The following is a 14486-nucleotide window of genomic DNA, read 5'->3' as shown; positions in this document are numbered from 1 at the left end:
GTTCAGATACCACTGATCAAAGTAAAAGACTTGGGCCCAAGCTTGATGGGGTGAAGTTGGTTGAGAAACATTCATCTCAATTGGCTCAACACTTTTCAATGAGAAAATGGCTGCCTGAGTGAAGCTCAAACTAAATACGCAGACATTTTTCAGGAAGGTCCAGGGGCTATCAAAGGAGCCAAGGCTACCTTGTATGTTGACCAAGAAGAAATTCCACGATTCTATAAGGCCCATCCAGTGCCATTTGCCTTACTGGAAAAAGTAGAGGCAGGAAGAGATTGCATCTGAACTGGAGGGGGACCAATATCTTGGCAGTCAGGTTTTGCTAATGCTACAAGGGAGGGTTTTAATTCGGTTGGCGGGGTGGGGTGGGATCCTCAACAGTTGGGAGGCAAGTGTGAGGCTAGAAGGCAATGCAGTAATCAGAAATAGTAAAGTGAAGAGACAGGTCAGGCTGGAACACAACAGGGAGCAAGGAATGCCTGTTTGATTAAATTGCATCTATTTCAATGTGAGAGGACTGACAGGTAAGGCCAATGAACTTAGGGTGTGGATAGGTAAATGGGAGTGGGATATTATTGCCATTATAGAAACATGGCAAAGGAAAAGACAGGACTAGTAGCTTAATGTACCAGGGTACCAGTGCTTTAGGCAGAACAGAGGTGGTGAAAAGAATGGAGGGGGAATTGCATTTTTCATTAAGGTATCACAGTAGTAATCAGAGATGAAATAACTGAAGAATCATCCAGTGAGGTTTTGTGGGTGGAGCTAAGAAATAAAAAGGGATGGTGACATTATTGGGGTCATACTGTAGGCCACAAAATAGTCAACAGGAATTAGAGGAACAAAATATGCAGTGTGACTGAGGAGACCACAGGAGCAATAGGGTTATCATATTGGGGGATGTTAATTTTCCTAATATAGACTGTGACTGCCATAGCATAAAGGGCTTAGATGGGGTAGAATTTGTTAAGTGCATTCAGGAAAGTTTCCTCAAGCAGTATATAGAGGGTCTTACTTGGGAAGGGGGCAAAATTCAACCTACTCCTGAGAAATAGGGCAGGACAGATGACTGAGGTAACGGCGGAGGAGCACTATGGGACCAGCGACCATAGTTCTATTAAATTTAAAATAGTTATGGAGAGGGACAAAACTTGTCCACAGGTTCAAGTTCTAAATTTGGGCGAGGTGAATTTTGATGGAATTAGACAGGAGCTTGCAGGGATTGATTGGAGTACTTTGTTTGCAGGCAAGGGGATCTCCGATAAGTGGGAGGCCTTTAAAAATGAGATAGCAAAGGTTAAAGGTCTATTCGTTCCTGTGAGGATGAAGGGCAAGTTTGGCAGGAAGAGGGGACCCTGGATGACAAGAGATATTGAGGCTTTGACCAGAAAAAAAGAAGAAGCATGGCTCAGGTACAGGCAGCTGCGATCATGGATGTTTTTTGGGGATAGACGAGTTTACTGAATAAGGAAATCAGGAGAGTACAAACGCAGCATGAGATAGCTTTGGCTGAGAAGGTTAGGGTGAATTCAAAAAGGTTCTTTAAGTATATTAAAGAAAAAAAGAATAACTAGAGAGAGAATAGGATCCCTCAAGGACCAAAATAGATATGTATTTGTAGAACTGCAAGAGCTGGGCAAGGTCCTAAATGTGTTTTCCATGGAGAAAGACATGAAGACCTGGAAACTTGGGGAATTTAGTGGTAATATCTTGGGGACAATCCATATCACAGTAGAGGAGGTATTGATGTATTAGAATGTATGAAGGTGCATAAGTCTCCTTGTCCTAATCAGATATATCCAAGAACACTGCAAGAAGTAGAAAAGAAATTGTGGGAGCCCTGGCTGATATTTTTGCATTATCATTGCCATGAGTGAAGTCCCAGAAAATTGGAGGGTAGAGAATGGTCCTTATTCAAGAAGGGTTGCAAAGAAAAACCTTGGAACTATAGACCAGTAATTCTAATATTTGCGGTAGGTAAGTTACTTGAGAAGATTCTGACATAAGATATACATGCATTTGGAAAGACAAGGCAGTCAGCACAGCATTGTGTGTGGGAGATCATGCCTCACAAATTTGTTAGAGTTCTTTGATGAAGTGACCAGGAAGGTTGACAAGGGCAGTAAACATAGTCCAGATGGATTTTAGTAAGGCCTTTGATAAGGTTCCACATGGTAGGCAGCTCTGGAAAGTTAGATCACATGGAATCCAGGGGGAGCTAGCAAATTGGATACACAATTGACATGATGCATGAAACAGAGGGTAACAGTGGAAGGATGCTTGTTGGACTGGAGACCTGTGACTAGTGGAGTGCCTCAGGGGTCGGTGCTGGGCCCATTGCTGTTTCTTATTTAAATCAAGGATTTGGATGAGAATGTACAAGGCATGATTAGTAAGTTTGCAGATGACATTACAATAGGCAGCATCATGGATAGTGAGAAAGGTTATCAGAAATTGCAACAGTTCCTTTATCAGCTGGGGAAGTGGACCAAGAAATGACAAATGGAGTTTAATATACTTAAGTGTTAAGTCTTGCATCTTGAAAAAGTCAAATTAAGGCAGGAGTTTCATGGTAAATGGTAGGGCCTTAAAGTGTATAGTGGAACAGAGAGACCTTGGAGTTCAGGTGGATGATTCTCTGAAAATGGAGTCACAGGTAGACAGGGCAGTGAAGGCGGCTTTTGGAGCACTGGCCTTCATCAGTCAGGGCATTGATTTGGGAAGTTATGTTGTAGTTCTACAGGACATTGGTGAGGCTGCACTTGGGGTATTGTGTTCAGTTTGGTCACCTTACTATAGGAAAAATGTTATTCAATTGGAAAGAATACAGAAGAAATTTACATGGATGGTGCCAGGACTCAATGGTCTGAGTTATAGGGAGAGTTTGGACAACCTAGAACATTTTTCATTAGAGTGTAGAAGACAGAAGTGTATAAGATCATGAGAGGCATGGGTCAGGTGAATGCACTCAGTCTTTTTCCCAGGGTTGGGGAACTGAGGGCTAGAGGGCATCAGTTTAAGGTTAGAGGTAAAGAATAAAAGGGAACCTGAGGGGCAAAGTTTTTACACAGAGGGTGGTTTGCATATGGAATGAGCTGCCAGCGGATGTTGTTGGGGTGGGTACATTAACAACATTTAAAAGGCATTTGGACAAACACATGGATAGGAAAGGTTTAGTAGGATATGGGCCAAGTGCAGGGAAATATGGTTAGCGCAGCTGGACATTTTGGTTGGCATGGATCAGTATGGGCTAAATGTCTGTCTCTGTGCTGTAGGACTCTATGACTCTATGATGCTGAATCAGAAGGCTGGAAAGCAAAGGAATCATCAAACCCGTCCAGTTTGTCGAATTGGTAGCACCATTCATATCTATATGAAGCCGGACAGGTTGGTTCATCTTTTTTGGGGATGTTAAACATGGTAAATCCATCATCGAACGGTGTAGCAGAAAAAGCAGTCCGAACTCTGAAAGCAGGCTTGAAGAAACAGCCTTCAGATTCATTAGATACCAAACTGTCCTGGTTTCTATTTGATTAGAGGACCACCCCTCATGCACATACAAGGATAGCTGCAGCAGTTACTAATAGGGAGAAGACTCTGCACCAGGAAAAATCTGATCTTCTCGGACCTGGGGGGGAGGGGGGAACAGCATCAGGAACAATAAAGCCAAATGCAAGACTCTGCTAAGTGAGAAAGAGGCAGTTTACTTTAGGGGAAAATGTTTGGTTTGGAACCATAGAAATGACTCTGCATAGGTAAGAGGACATGAGGTCAGGTTCAGTGATGTATAAAGGTTTGATAGGAGTAATCATCCACGTGGACCATATGAACGCTGCAAACTCAGAAAAGGTGCAGGAGCAAAACGTATTCGGCTGCTTGACTGCTTTTCTGTCTGTTCAGGAACCCGTGAGTTCTCCCTCTCCATCAAGTGTTGAAGATACCTCAGAATCTGAGGTGGGCATGGCAGATATTGCCACCTCGATGTCTTTGCCCTGTGAAGAGGAGCATCTTCTGAGATGCTCTGGGCACAAGAAGTGGGTTACATGCTGCTCACATCAGAGACAGAGTTGGAGGAATCTGACCCAGTGCTAAAAACGCCCCTGAAGGAGCTCCAAAAAAGAAAGAATTGGCCTATATCTTGCACTTGGGCATCGTGGGGGGAGGGGTTGGTTGGTGTGTAGAATGTAGTAATCATAACAAGATCAGTCAGGTGGATCTCATAGAATACGGGTTCTCTGGGCCTGTTGGTCTGGTACAAGCAGGGAGCCCTGACTGACAGATATAAGCAGGAGTGACAGAAGATTCACTCCGACAGCTGGCTCTACTGGAAGTTGGATCAGTGTCAACAACTATGCACATGTAAATAAAGGGTGTCTTAGTGACAGATACTGGCCTCTGTGGAATTATTTTACCATCCATTCTATACAAATTCAGAACAGGAACAGGCCATTCATCCCCTCCAGACTGTTGTGTGATATAACAAGAACTGATTGCAACAGAACTCAAAACTCCTGCCTGTCACCAATAACCTCTGACTTCCTTGGTAGTCAAAAATCTATCTACTACTGCCCTAAGGAGGCAAGGATTTCCACAAAGGTGTCCAAACATTGAAGAAAACCCATGAAGCCATTGATGATTGTCAGACTGGCATGACCAGAAGTGCCCTGGCTAATGCAACAATAATTCACGTGAGTTTGGAGGACAGTTGATTCTGTCACTTGCCTTCTTTCAGGGACTGGAATCACCAAACAGCAGGTACACATATCTGGATAACCCTATCCTCAACCATACCAATGAAAATGGAGCCTTCCCTGCCTGCAAGATAAACCATGGGGTCCACGTGAATATCCAATCACGCCCCTTTCAGTACCTTCACTCTTCAACCGTTTATAACATCAAGCAACGATAACACATAAGTTATCTTATTGGTATAATCAGTAAGATAAATAATGAAAATCCCACTGAGAACAAAAGACTCAAGTAACTTGTGGGAGGTCATTGTTAACAGGACAGGGTACACTGTGCTCCCTTTCTAAGTGACTCCGTGGGAGGCAGTATAATATGGTAGTGATAGCTCAGATCACTCAGCCAGTAACAGACTACAACAACCCCAATAAATTACAGTAGTTGTGGATCAACAGTGGGCACTGTGCTCTTCATCTGTATTGAACTATCAAATGACGCTTTCTGAATGATCTCCCTTTTATCCATTGCCCACAGCCTACCACAATGGTGCCTTTGCCACTTTCAGGTTTGCCTCCACCATTGGCATAATTTTCTACAATTATGGATTGTCACCACCCATCTCAGATATTTCACTGACTCTGTGCTCTACCTTGTACAGGATGAAGACAAAGTTAAAAATCACACAACACCATGTTACAGTCCAATAGATTTATTTGGAAGCACCAGCTTTCAGAGTGCCACTCCTTCAACAGTTGGTTGTGGAGGTTAAGACTATGCTCACAGAATTTATAGCCAAAGGAGTCCAGTGTCATGGAGATGTGATACAGTAAACAATCTTTGCATATCAATGAACCAAAACCTGCAAACCATGCTAAAAGATGAAAGACTTAACAGCAGTCTAGGTTTGTTCAATATATCACTTCAGTTGCATGACACTGTAATCCTTTGCTACAAATCCTATGTCTAATGATCCTGCTCCACAGCTACCTTATGAAGGAGCAGCGCTCCGAAAGTTAGTGCTTCCAAATAAGCCTGTTGGACTATAACCTGTGTTGTGTGATTTTTATCTTTTACCTCACATAGCCTTGCATTTTCCAAATAATAAATGATCTCCTCCTTCTTCCCAACAAAATGTAGATTTATATTAATACATATTTGTCTGAGTTAGATAAATGATCAATTATTTGCTCACTCTCTAGGTTTATTATGTTCTCTTGTAATGTACCACAGTCCTTCTTAATACTAATCATTTGTCTAATTTGGTGGCACCTACAAATTTAATGATTGAATTTTTGATTTCAAAATTAAATACAGATAAATTACATTACTGCAGGATTATTGTTGATTCTCTCTATTACTTCTCAGAAAAAATTCAAAACAGTTGGTCAAACCAGACTTTTCCCTTTTAAATCTACATCAAATTTCAATATTACTACCATTCATTTCTAAATGTTCTTCTATTCTCTCCTTTGCTAAGGGTTCAAATAATTTTCTTATTATTTACGTTCAACCAACTGGGCTATAATTGTCTGTTCTGTACTCCTTAAATAAATGAATAACATTAGTTGTCTGCTAATCCATGGCAGCCAAAACTTTTTCATGAACAAATGTTAAATCTGTATACCTTCTTTACCTCTTCAAAAATATGCTTTTAAAATATATGGATGCAATTCACCTGAATTTATGAAAAAACAACTTTTGAATTTTGCTGAAAAGAAGACATGCTGTTGAAACTTTGTAGCTTCTTCTACCAGGACATATGCAAGAATGCCAAATTCTAAAGGGAGAAACAATTTATATTGCTTGTGAAAAGGATGCTGGTTGGTTTGCAAGTGGAATCTGATTTGTCAATGTGGGGAATGGATCAATGAACTGTTGACTCCTAGGTATTTATTTAATTAAACAAAAGCGGTGCAATTCCTGGGAATGATCCTTTTACTTCCAGAAGAATGGCCCCTGGATATGAATAAATGTAGCTGCTAGCAAGCACAAGTGAACCATCTTGTGAGCCCAAGTGATGCCCTTAAATTGATGAGTTGGTGTAATTCTTTGCTTAACCAGAAACACTCACATCCTGTGAAATAATAAAAAAAAGGAATGTTCATCAAGTGCTGTCTAATTAAGGAGTGGCATTGAATTTTGGACACTATGTTCTGAGTTTTACAAACATGGCTGGTTAGCATTCTGTTCATTGGAAACTGTGAAAGACATTTGCTGCATGATCTGATCCATTAGTTGTTTTGAGGTTCATCATATGTACCCGGCTCTAAAACCTCTACACCACATTATTCATTAATATGACAGGGAGAGCTTCCTTTTTGTTTGATGGTAGCATCTGGTTATTGAAAAATGATATTTGCATTGCCACTGACTGATAAAACTTGAAACAGCTACGTCCACCTGTTGCTCAAAGTATTTTTAGATATCCTATCCTTCCAAGATTATCTAAAGTAGACCAGGCACTTTCAGATGAAAAGTGGTAGTTTTAGGCTCAGTTACAAGAATACAAGATGCATGATCTAACTGGTATAGCCTTTATTCTGCTAAGTAGCTTTGATGCACACTATTTTAGGATCAATCTTGAATAGTGAGCAAATGACAGGCTCATTTGAGTTTTAATGAAATTATTTACCACATTTCTTCCTTTAATTGTAATTATACTTATTTCATTGCTAATTGCATCAGCAACATTATATCTCCCTGGTAACTGTTGAGGCAAAATATTTATTTAATCTTCCTGCTACCATTACCTGTACTTACATCCTAATCCAGCTTTTAGTGGTCTTATTCTTACTGGAGCTTTTCGTTTTATTGATGTTCCTGGTTAAAATTTTTTGTTATATGTTCTGCATTAATGTAATTTCATTTGTTCCTCTTTGCTATACAAATTGTTTTGACTTCTTTCCATGTTACTTTGCCTTCTCTCTTATCATTCATACTTCTCCTGTATGTGAATTTAATATAAACTCATTCCTGACCCTCAATTATTTCTCTATTGATTTGTTCATCCATGGAGTCACAAAAGTATTTTTTTTAATTCCTTTTGGTGGAATTTAATTTTCTTGCACTCTTGAACATTACTTTGTATATTCTCTGTTATTGTTGGCCAATATTATTGCCGTTTTTATTTTCTGAAGTTCTATTCTCTACCCCACAAAATCTGTTTTTCTCCAATTTTTTAACTTTGCCTTTTCCATCATCATATTAAAGTATATTATGTTATGATCAAAATTATCCATGTGTTCACCATCTCTGCTTTCTTTATCTGCTCTGGTTTATTCCCCATTACTAGATCCAATGGTGAATTATTTCCTTTTTAGGATTTATTTTACATATTGGGTTAGAAAAGAGCCTGAATACACTATAGGAATATCTTTTACTCTTTTTAGATACCTTATCCTCTTTATTTACTACTTACAAATTCAGGGGCTAAAGTAGATTGGTATCAGGCAATGAGCCTAATCAGGTGATTGAAGTTTCAGTAGGGAATCATTTTGTGAACAGTGATGATAATTCCGTAAGTTTTAAGTTACTTATAGATAAGGATAAGAGTAGTCTTTAGGTGAATGTACTAAATTGGGGAAAGGCTAACTGCAACAATATTGGTTTGGAATATAAATTGGGGTGGCTGCTTAAAGATAAATTCATATCTGTCCTGTGGGAATGTTTTAAAGGCCAATGACTAAATAGTGTTCAATCAGCATATTCCTGTGAAAATGAAGATGGAGAATAGCAAGATTCTGGAACCTTGGAAAATAAGAAAACTTGAGAGTTTAGTCAAAAAGAAAAATGAGGTTTGGAAAACTGAAGACAGAGCTTGAAGAATATGAAGCTGGGAGAAGGAACTTAAACAAGGAACCAGGAGGACGAAAAGGGGTCTTGAAATTTTCTTGGCAAACAGAATTAAAGAAAATCACACAACATTTTATTTATAAATAATAAGCAGCAGGGTAGCTAGGGACAGGGTAGATCCACTCAAGGGAAAAGGAGGAAAATTATGTATGGAGCTGGAGAAGTGGGTGAGATCCTTAACCAATACGTTGTATCGGTATTCACAAAGAAGGACATGGTGGATGGTGAGTCTAGAGAAGGGTATATTGATATTCTACGGCATGTCACTATAAAAAAAGAGGAAGTGTGGGGTGTTTTGAAAAGCATTAAGTCCCCAGGTTATATTGAGATCTATCCCAGGATAGAGATAAGGGAGGAAATTGCTGGGGCCTTGTATGAAATCTTTGTGTCCTTTTTTGTCACAGGAAAGGTCCTAGAGGACTGGAGAATAGCCAAAGGGGTAACAGGGATAACCCAGGAAATTACACAGTGGTGACCCTTAAGTCAGTAGTAGGATAATTATTGGATAAGATTCTTAAGGGTAGGATTTACTCATATTTGGGAAAACATGGATTTATTGACAATAGGTATCCTGGCTTTCTACTGGGGAGGTTCTGTCTCACAAACCTGACTGAATTTTTTTCAGTAAGTGATAAGGGCGATTGATGAGGGAGGGGCAGTGGATGTTGTCTGTATGGACTTTAGCAAGGCCTTTAATAATGTCCCTCGTGGCAGATTGACATAGAAGGTGAAGTCACATGGGATCTGTGTTGAGCTGAGAAAATGGATACAGAACCAGATTGGCTGTAGAATAGTAGCAGTGCAAGAGTGTTTTTCTGATTGGAGATGTGTGAACAGTGGTGGTTTGCAGGATAGATGATGGGAATTCTCTTGTTTGTAATATATATAAACAATTTGGAAAAGAATGTGGGTGGTCTGATTAGTAACCTCACGAATGACACAAATGTTGGGGGCGCTATGGATAGTGAGGAAGATTATCAGAGGGTACAACAGTTATAGATAGGCTGGAAACTTGGGCAGAGAAATGGCTGATGGAACTTATTCTGAACAAATGTGAGGTGATACATTTTTAAAGGGCTAATGCAAGACTTCAGTAGCTGGCAGAACCTTTAGAAGTATTAACATACAGTGATATATAGGCATACATTGAATCCCTACAGTGTGGAAGCAGGCCATTCAGACCATTGAGTCAATAACAACCCTCCAAAATGCATTCCACCCTATCCCTGTAACCCTGCAGTTACCATGGCTAGTCCACCTAGCCTTCATATCCCTGGACACTATGGGCAATTTAACATGGCCAATCCACCTAACCTATACATCTTTGGACTGAGGGAGGAAGCCATAGCACCCAAAGGAAACCCATGCAGATACGGAGAGAAGGTGAAAACTCCACACAGACAGTTGCCTGAGACTGGAATCAACTTTAGGTGCCTGGCACTGTGAGGCAGTAGTGCTAACCACTGAGCCCCCATGCCACCCTAGATCCACAGTTCTCTGAAGATGGCAACGTATATGAATAAGGTGGTCAAGAAAGCATATGGCATGCTTGCCTTCATCAGTCAGGGCATAGACTACTAAATTGGTAAGTCATGTCACAGCTATATAGATCTTTAGTTCAGCCACATTTAGAATATTGTATGCCATTCTGCTCATCATTTGCGAGGACAAATGTTCGGCACAACATCGTGGGCTGAAGGGCCTGTTCTGTGCTGTATTGTTCGATGTTCATCACCTTACTAGAAGGATGTGGAGGCTTTGGAGAGGGCACAGAAAATATTTACCAGGATGTTGTCTCATTTGGAGGGTAAGAGCTATGAAGAGAGATTGGACAAACTTGGTTTATATTCACCTGAATGACAAAGGATGATGGGTGACCTGATAGAAGTTTATGTGAGGCATGGATAGAATTGGATAGTTGGAGTCTTTGTATCACAGTAGAATTGTCAATTATGAGGGAATGTAGGTTTAAGGTAAAAAAAAGGAAGTTTAAAGGAGATTTGAAAGGCAGGTCTTTACACAGAAGGTGATAAGTGCCTCAACTGTGCTGTCTGAGAAGTGGTGAAGGTGATATAGTTGCAACATTTAAGTAGCATCTTGACAGATATATAAATAGGCAAGGAATTGAGACAGAAGGGCCACATGGAGGCAAAATGTTTTTTGTTTGGAATGTTATCAAAAGTCGGTGCATGCTGGCTGGATCGAAGGGCCTGTTCCTGTGCTGCTTTGTTCTTTGTTCTTAGTTCTAATATCATGATTGAAATTGCAATGGTTATCTATGATTTTTACTCAATTTACTAACTTGTCTCCAATTTTTCTTCATCCATCTCCTTTCTATTTTAGATCTTTTATCTATTCTTTTCTTTTATGACTGGAAGGATTCCATCTTTTGCCTTGTTGGTAATCTGCATTTCTTGTTGTATCATTGAATCCCTAATCAAAACACCCCACCTCCCCTTTTTCCCTCTCTATCTTTTATACATTTTAGTGAACCCTGCATCTTTAATCCCCAGTCCTGATTTTCTTTTGTCATCACAACCCAATAATCCTTATTATGTCTGGATTCTCACTATGCATGATTGCCTCCAGCTCCCCTGTTTTATAACAAACTCTCCTGCTGTTGAGACATTTTTACTCATTCTAGTAGGATTGTGTTTCACTTTATGTTCAACAATTTGTTAGACTTTGATTCTGAGACATTATTTGTTCCCCTTATGCCTTCAATGTCCTCACTTACTTTATTTTGTTCCCATGCTCTACTGCCCTGTTCTATTTACATTTAGACTGCTTATATTTCTTGTGGATCTCCACAACCCCCATCCAAATGCAAGGTTAATGTCACCTCCTTATTTATCTGATCCACTGCAACACAGGTCTCATTCCCATTTAGTTGGTACATCTCCTTCTGCCTGAGAACCGGGGCTGGTGCCCTAGGAAAGGGAGCCCCTTACCTCACATTATACTTCTAAATTTCAAAATGCAGTCCATTGTATCTATTTGAATCAGAGAATACATAGAACAGTACAGCACAGAAACAGGCCTTTTAGCCCAGTATATCTGTGCCAACCATGATGCCATTCTAAACTAATCCCATTTGCCTGCACATGTTTAAAATCCCCCACTTCCTCCCTGTTCATGCGTTTTCTAAATGCCTCTGAAAATTTGCTAATGTATCTGCTTCTACCACCTTCCCAGGCATCATGTTGCAGGCACATACTACCTTCTGTGTAAAAATCATTCCTCGCACATCTCCTTTAAACTTTTCCCCTTTCACCTGAAACCTATACCCCCTAGTATTTGACATTTCCACCCTGGGAAAAATAAAGTCTGATTATTCATCCTAAATAACAAATCTACAAGAAATGTAAGCAGTCTAAGTAAGAGAATTAAGAAAAAACATTCTCACAAGAATAACACATCATCGGCACTTTGCTCCAAAGGGAATTACTGATAAATCTAAAATATAAATTCAAATATATGACACAATGCCAAATGACAATTTAGTATAGCAAGCTGTTCTTCAACTGCCACTGCACTAAATTAGCAAGTTTAATTAATTATCATTTGAATTCACCAGAATTAATGGCAATGCTCTAGTAAATTATCAATTTTAATCATGCCACAATTATCATTGTTCACTGAAATTATCACATTTGTCACACTCTAGTAAGTTATAATATTTGAACACAATCAGTGAATTGCTGCAATCACACTCCAGTGGATAAGTAATCAAACTTTATTCAGTGTAATTAATTATTGTTTCAATTTACATCCCATTAATCCCTGCACAGATTTATTGATTTTAATCACAGTACGGCTAATATTATTAACCACACTTCAATGTTTATCAATTTATTAAATTCAATTAGCATTCTCATCTCTCCACTAAATCATTTCTTAAAAATGTTATTTATTCATTTGAAGTGAATGTCTCTGGCAAGGATGTCTCTGGAGAAGGTGGTGGTGAGCTATCTTCTTGAATCGTTGCAGGCCTGTGGCTTTTAGGTACTCCTAGGGTGCGCTAAGGGAATGAGTTCCAGGATTTTGACCCAGTGTCAATGGAGTAGCAATATATTTCCAATTCAGGATTATGTTTCATTTGGAGACGAATTTGCAGGCTGTGGTGTTTGCATACATCTGTTATTCTTGTCCATCTCATTGCAAGTTTGGAAGGTAATGTCTAAGGAGCCTAGTGAGTTGTTGCAGTGCATCATGTAGAAGGTACACACTGTCACCACTGTGTTTTGGAGTTTGGAGTGAATTTTGAAGGTATTAGATGGGATTCTAATAACGTAGGCTGCTTTCTTTTGGACAGTATCAAGTTTCTTGAGTGGTTTTGGAGCTGCAGTCCTCCAAGCAACCGGTGAGTATTCTATCACACTCTTATCAAGTGCCTTGTAGGTGCTGGTAAGGCTTTGGGAGGCAGCAGGGGAGATACTGATACAGTAATCCAAACATCTGACCTGCTCTATAGCTACTTTACTTATATGGTGAATCCAGATCAGTTTCTGGTCAGTGGTTATCTCAGGATGATGATAATGAGGGTAATGATAATGATAATGTCATTGAATATTTTGGGGTAATGGTTGGGTTCTATCTTGTCATAAATGATCATTACCTGGCACTTGTGTAACATAAATGGCTCTTTCTACTTGTAAGCCTAAGCTTGGATATTGTCCAGATCTTGTTGCATTTGGATATAGGCTGCTTTGGTATCTGAGGAGTTGTCACTGGTGCTGAAAATTGTGCAATAATTGTCAAACATTCCCTTCTGACCTACTGATGGAGGGAAGATCATTATGAAACAGCTAAAGATGGTTGGACCAACAACACTACCCTGAGAGCCTCCTGCAGATATGTCTGGGATCTGAGATGACTGACCTCTGACAACCATAGCCATCATCCTTTTTGCCAGCTATGGTTCCAACCTGACTCTCATTGACTTCAGTTGTGCTGGACCTCATTGATGACACACTCGGTCAAACACACCTTGATTTCAAAGGTAATCACCTCTCTACTCACCTCTGGAATTTAACGCTTCTATTCGTGTTTGAACCAAGGCTGTAATGAGGTCAGGAGCTGATTCGTCCTGGTAAAACCCAGACTTAGTATCAGTGAAAAGCTTATTGATTGATTTAAACACATGACCAATACCACTTCAATCGCAGTGCATTTAATAGTTGGTATTAATTGTATAATTTATTTTTGTCACATCATGGAAAGATATAAATATAATTACATTGTAATTAATTTTTATTTTTAAATTTTTTTTGTGAAAGTGGAATTTTTATAGTTATTTTCATATTCTTCCATAGTCTGCTGTCGTAACAATAGGTGATTGGCAAATTTCTGAACCTCAAAACACATTGAGGCTGAATATTGTACTTTTTTTGGCTCAGTGTAAGCTGAGTCAAGTTTTTTGGAAGAGAATGTCACTGCAAGGTCCTGTGACATATATAACTGAATCTCACCAAATGCACCTCATTAACTACATCCCCTGCCCTACAGTGTCCTTCATGACTGTTTCTATTCCCATTTTATCATGCACTGTTCTCAAAACAACTCATTTCTCAGAATATCCGTTGAAGGGCCAGCATCCCTTGCACTTGTGCCATCTTTAAAAGACATCATGTTTTCAGGTGAGCACGGATATTCTGAAACTGCCTTGGTCAGTCACAGACAGAACTGAACATGTCAGAATACGACCCATGAATATCTGGCAAGGACTCGAAGGTGAAGTAATCTGGAGCATCAATAGAGGAGGAGAATATGCCACGTTGGTAGCTCTTTCCTTGGTCACCACTTGTATCAGTGCTGTCTCCAGGTTTAGGAGGAATGGTCAGGAGTGCCAGAGGAAGGTAAATGCCATACTCTTCTCCCTGCTACTGCACCCACCTCCCCACCAAAGCGTATGGTCTAACACATTCACTTTCACTACTACATTC

Source organism: Chiloscyllium punctatum, chromosome 9 (assembly GCF_047496795.1).
Source record: "Chiloscyllium punctatum isolate Juve2018m chromosome 9, sChiPun1.3, whole genome shotgun sequence".
In the NCBI taxonomy this organism is placed as follows: Eukaryota; Metazoa; Chordata; class Chondrichthyes; order Orectolobiformes; family Hemiscylliidae; genus Chiloscyllium; species Chiloscyllium punctatum.
This window is presented reverse-complemented; position numbering follows the sequence as displayed.